The 6273-nt window shown below is 46.1% G+C and overlaps 1 long non-coding RNA gene across 2 annotated transcripts; it reads left to right on the plus strand.

The window, feature by feature from the left end:
• The first annotated feature begins 1109 nt into the window (after nucleotides 1–1109).
• Nucleotides 1110–5131, plus strand: LOC132911975 (uncharacterized). Of its 2 annotated transcripts, XR_009659132.1 has the most exons (4): nucleotides 1110–2514; nucleotides 2648–3891; nucleotides 4199–4354; nucleotides 4618–5131. It is a non-coding gene; the product is annotated as an uncharacterized LOC132911975 (long non-coding RNA). The 2 variants fall into 2 exon arrangements; XR_009659131.1 differs by having other exon boundaries at nucleotides 2648–4354.
• Nucleotides 5132–6273: the final 1142 nt, after the last annotated feature.

Raw genomic sequence — 6273 nt, forward strand, 5'->3', positions numbered from 1 at the left:
GTGATACGTGCGCGTGCAGACGAACACCCTGTATAAGGCAGGGCGCAGAGGCACGCCGGGCAGCGCGATGAGATGAAGAAGGAGGGAAGAAGGTGGAGAGTTAATTGAATCCGAGCAGCGTATAAGTGGAATGGCCTATTCCTCCTCTGGTTCGCTCCTCTTATTCTTCTTTCTTCCCGCGTGCCTCTTCTCCTCCCATACCCTTCTTCTTCTACCGTGTCTCCCTTGCCTTACCTCGCGTCGTCCTTCGTAGCTCCTTGTACCCCCTTCGAACGGGGTACCGAGGTAGATCGGTAGGTGGAAGGACGCCGGAGGACGGAGGGAGGAAGCATTCCTTTGTCTCTGCGCGCACGGACCTAGATCATATAGTATATAATGTGTATAATGTGCATAAGGATGTGCAACTATGTAAAGTCCAACTTGACTGCATTGCACGTGTCTCTGGGTACCTGGTTGCGACCAGAATCGCGTAATTTGTCGAGTCGAAGAGAAATTTTGAATTTGGATGTGCTTTGAAGTACGAGGAATAAAAGAAGGATATTTGTAACACCTGCTTTTGTATTGTAGATTATTTCTATTCTATTCTATTTTTTTGTATTGTTTTATTTCTCGACATATAAATCCGATATCCAAATCTTTGTCCATTTTTTTGAAAACATCCTGTATATTCTAAACTAGTTCTCCTTCCTATTTCCAGATACCTGAAGTTCCCTTCGTGCTGTCAAAGAAGCGTACTCCAGTGAGTAAGACATAAGTCATGTTCACCAAATTTGTATTCGTCCTTTTTAAAACGTTCAATATACTCCAAAGTAATTTTCTTTCCCACTTCTAGTTACCAGAAGTTTCCTTGATCCTGTCAGAAACGCGTGTTTCAGCGAGCAAGACGTAAGTCACGTTCACATCGTCGAGGAGTCTGGTACCCGCGAACACCATATCGCGACACAATACCTCACGGTTACACGCACACGTACGCGTGCTTTTAAAACTGTTGTGCCGCCTATATTCCCTCCGGGAAGAATCCAGAGGGAGTCGGTAAGGCTGGCGTGCGACGGGCTTCGTCGCGAATTGGACTTTCAACCATATGTTTCTACGTGTCCTTAAAGATCTTTGGACGTTCTCCACGTAGGACTGGATGCGGGACTCCACACGCCAGCTCCTCTATCGGCAAAAATCCACCCGGTTCTCGGATGTGGACGTCTCTGCAAATGATTTTTGTCGATGACAGTGCTGCTGGGTTCTCACCGTGGGTGCTCACCGGTGAGCATCCCTCGCACACGCACTCCGCGTATTTGCGTACCCCGAAATAGCCGTACCCTCCTCCCTGCTTCGTCAGACGGCCCAGGGGACGAGGATGAGGACGCTGAAGAGGTGGACCAAGCAGCGAGGCCGGGGCGAGGGGGTAGGAACCGAGCGTGTATACCGCAAAACCAGTTCGCTGGTGAGTAAACAAAAAACGAGAAGAAGCCAACGCCGCGGCACGGCCTCGTTGTCCGTCGCGAGGGGAAGAGAATCACTGCTTTATTGCTAATTCGAAGACATTCGCCCGGCAGAAATGAAATTTTATAGTCCGCCTTGCGGACCGGGAGGGGCATCCGCGTCACCGAACATACGTGGGAGCTGGTATACATCGGGCGCCCGGCCCCACGGCTACGCTCCTGCCAGGACAAATGCCTCCGCTACGTGGATCACTCCGACGTGAGTCTCTTCGAATCTCGAAATAGGATCCGTTATCGTTACCTACGCGCCCTTGACATCGACATATAGGTAAACGGTTTGGACATGTATTATAACACTCGTTTTTCAGAAGCTCGAAACTCTCGAGCAAATAAGATCACCGATAAAGCAGAAGGGAAGAGGACAATTGTAAGATAGGAGATGGTAAGGCTGATATTTAACAAAAGAGATAGTAAAATCGTCGGGTTGATGGGTTTTAGATTTTCCGTTTTTGAGATATGTGGAGATGAGATTAGTGGAGACTTTTGCTAGATTGGAAACATGATCATATGTCATCATAGCTTGATTATAATTATCTATATATATTATAATATATATAGATAGATATTGTTTGCTGCCTTATGTTGTTGCTATTCTGTTTCATCTGTTTTATTTTTTCACTGGACTTGTTACTGCTATGCTAAGAAACAGTTATCAACACTAGTAATATGTAATTTTCGAATGTTTAATTATCAAAAAGTACCATTTCGATGCCTGAATCTAGAACATGCCTTTAAATTTCAATAACGTAAAGAAGTACCGAGTCACAAAGTTCGAAGATCTTCGAATTACGAGGGGAATGTTACTGAGAAATCTGACGATTATTTTCTCCGAAATCGTTCTCGGTTTCCAGCACGATCTCGAGCGAGAAGACCCAGCGGGTGGCTCGCGTCACGAGAATGCAGCTCGTAGCGGCGAAGCTCATTACGTTGACGTGTGCGTAAGAACTTCGTACACGCGATGTAATCGCGCTGATGAAACTGACGCGCGGAATGATGCGCTACACGGCTCGTCATATCGGTGAGAAACGTTTGTCTCCTTACTGTTAATAAAAGAAAACTAGACAAACATAAGATAAAATACGAATAAGGTTCCCTTTTATAAACAATCTTAAAGTAATTGGTCCTAAACAATTTGAAATTTTCTTTCTTAGAAACAAGAGAAAAAGGAGGAAAGAAAAAAATGGCAGCGGTGTATGGAGAGTATCTATCTCGAAGCGCGGAACGGTGCTGGTTTAAATCGCGCAGGAAGATCGGCCAGAGATTACGTCGCGTACGGCAGCCACTCAAGTGTCGCAGTTGCACGTCGTTAATGCGAGGCAGGTGCTAACGCGGAGAGAAAGAGACGACAGGGAGAAGGTGGCGGTGAAGGAGAAGAAGAGAAGATGCGCCCGGATCCCGTCCTCCCCCTAATTGACAAATTGGAATCTTATTAGAAGCTCGTGATGCCGGAGGTACCCGAGGCAGGAGGAGCCTCGAGGCCTCTCTCGTTGGCAGGGAAGAGAAAGACCGAGTAGCGTAAAGGAGATAGAGAAAGTGAGACAGGTAGCGACAGAGTAGCCGTGAAAGACGAGGAAAGAATGAGGGGCATAATGCGTGGATGGCACGACACTAACAGGTTGTACGGCCCACGGTGGAACGGAGAGAAGAAGTACCTTATGCTCGGCCTGCCGGCCGGCAGGCGAATGCCACCCAGGAAGCGTTCGCGCGTGCGCGATCTGTGTGGCCTCGGCTGGACTCGACCACCGGGCCCAGCCGAGGACGCACGAGCTGGGCCGATTTAGCACGAGGACGCCCGAAGCCGACGTGTGCTGGCCCACCCGGTAGAGCGCGCGCGTGCCGCGTCCTGTGTGGTCTTACGTTCGCTTCTTCGCTCTTCCTATTCTTCCTTACTGGCTCTTCCCTCTCCGTTACGCTCTCGTCGTGTCCTTTTTCTCGCTCCTCTCTCTCCGTTTCACCTTCCTCCTTCTCTCTCTCTCCCGCATTCCATTTTTTTTCTTACTCCTCGCGTCGTCCCTCTTTTTTTTTCTTCTTTTGTTTCTTCCGCGCACTCTTTTTTCTCTTTTTGTACGGATTCACCGCGTTTTTCTCGTTTTCTCGCTGCTTGCACGTCTCTCCTCTCTTTCCACCATGGAATTCTTGCTTGTTCCACTGCGAGAACTTCTTGCTCAACTTCGCTCTCCTTCCCAGCCGACTGCTGCTCTTCGCTGCTCCGAGACACGGCTACGTGCTCGTCGTCCTTTCTCTCCTGGCGGATCGCGGGGTTCGCCCCCACCTTCTTCTTCGACTGCGACGCTGCTACACATGGTCCACGCTGTCTCTTGGCTCGGTCCGGGCCGCGAAGATGAGGTGGCCCCGAAGACGAACACTGAAGGAGGGTGGAGGTGCTGACAGTGGCGTAAGTAACGAAGGATCGTGTAGATCGCGCGATATTGCCGCCGACAGGACCGCGAAATGGAATTCTAATTAGGTGGCCTCCTCGTTACCAACCACGAAACGGGACAGTCAGCCTGGGAATCTAAACGGCCGCGCCAATTTGTACACGATCATGGAGTTATTGTATACTTTTCCATTGTGTCGCGTCAATACAAGTTGACTCTCAAAGGATTTATCGAATCTGTTTTCTATTAGTAGAAAAGGGGATCCCATTCGGTAGCCCTTTTGTTGTTTTTCACGTTTCACTTCTTCTGTGGAATATTTTTCAGGTCTAACGCGGTGATCTACGTAAAAGAGCTACGCTTGAAAGGGGCCATGCGTCTCCATTATTGCTATTCGTAGCGAGAAACGGTTCCTCGTGTCACGTTCACAAGGGCCATGTAGAATTTTATCTACGTCAGTGGGCAAAGAAAGGAGATGAGGTGGTAAGCCCACTCGACTCGTTCCACCTCTCCTTTCCCGCTTCTCGGTTTCCTTCGCACGGCTCGACTCGACCACGTGCTAACTTACGAGCTACGATCTCTGTACCCTTCCACCTTTCTTTCCTCTTTTATCCTTCTTGCTAGTTGTCTCTTTCCTGTCTCTGTAACCTGCCTCTGTCTTTTTACTTTTCCGTGAGGGAGCACGGCTCCCTCTGCCAGTTTTTTATCTCTGTTTGTCTTTTTATGTCTCCTATGTCTCTCCTTAGGTTCCGATCCAAGCTCTGCGCCGTCTTGCTTTTTCACTCCCTCGGAACTTCTCGGATTATTAATCCAGCGACGAGAGAGGATCCGTGGCGTTCGCGGAGATTATGGGCTCGAGAGCATGGCCAAGGTGCTGCTACGTTAACAAGCATCAATAGGACGAAAGAGGAACGAGAAGGCGCAGGGATCGTAAAATGTGATTCCGAGGATGAAAGATCACGCTTTGCTCTGTCCCTTTATCTACGCGATATCCTTTCGACAAAGTAGCGAAACGGGAGTATACGTGCAAAATTGATCCATAGGCAGAATCGATTTGATTTTAGAAATGGATTTTAGATTCTTCGTTGGCCATGTATGTATTATTTTCTTACTGGTTAGAATTTAGTTTTTCTTTGGTTCTGAGTGAATTCTCTATTCGTAGATTATTGCGGACAAATGTAATGTATTTAGGAGGAAATAACCGTATGAAAGATAGGAGGAAATAACAAAACCATTAAGAAAGATTCTGATAAACATCTAATCCACTGGCGAAGAAATTAGATTCAATTAGTTAATTCTTATTGGATATAAGACATAGAGTTTCATATTATGTTAATTTTTTTTCAAATTGAATATTGTATAATACTTGAACCAAATGGAAAGTCTTCACTTCTATCTGTGTGCAAGTAAGGAATATCCAGTTATTTTTCTATACTCAAATTCTTTCTCGCTTTGTTTTATTACATTTTGTTTCATTCTTACAGAATTGTCTTCGACAATAATTTATCACCTATAACATGAACCAAGAGTAAACAAATAGTAATGTAATATTATTATTCATCATTCTAACGTACTATTACTATTTCATACTTTGATTTAACTTTCCACAATCAGGCTGCAATTTTTCCATCTCGTCCCATTCCATCACTATACATCATCTGAGATTTCCTTGTCATTAACGCAATTCCACGCATACACATTCCCTTTCGTTCACCTTTCACATTCCACACATCACCTTCTTACCATCATAATATCCATACAAACCTATAAATTCGAAACAAATTTATTTCGAAAAAACAATGATGCAGCTTCAATATTTACATTGTATCTATCGGAGAAGAAAGAAAGGTATAGGTTTTTATATCAAAAAGTGCAAAAGTCTATCGTTACGAAGATTAGTCGACTATGAACTTATAACGCGTTTGTAAAAGTGATTTAATTTTGGTTAATGTTTTAGTTGTTTTTTGTTAATTTATTCGAATCATAGGAAAGTGAAGGTGCCTTCTCGTTGCAGCATCCTTTCAATTTCTTAACAAGCTAAGAATGAACAATATATTCGATCGAGCCGCGATCTATCATCGAAACGCGCGAACAGATGCGTTCCCCGTGGCGATTCGCACGGTACGAGCTCTTGTTCGTCTGGATCGCGAGGGCAGCGTGCGCGCGTGACGCGGATAAACTGTCAGGATGGGGCGCGATGATTGGCCCCGGCCCGTAAAGCGTATTTTCGCGTGTAAAATGTAAATGGCGCTGTTCTGTGTTCCTGGATCCGCTCGGCCAGTTTCCCGTCTGTACGTGTGCGTGTGCACACGAGGAAGAAGCGTGGAACTCGTGGAAAGGAGAAATGTAGTCGAGCTTGTCAAAGGAAGAACGAAGAGATGGTTGAAGAAAGAAAGAGACGA

This window comes from Bombus pascuorum, chromosome 11 (assembly GCF_905332965.1).
Source record: "Bombus pascuorum chromosome 11, iyBomPasc1.1, whole genome shotgun sequence".
In the NCBI taxonomy this organism is placed as follows: domain Eukaryota; kingdom Metazoa; phylum Arthropoda; class Insecta; order Hymenoptera; family Apidae; genus Bombus; species Bombus pascuorum.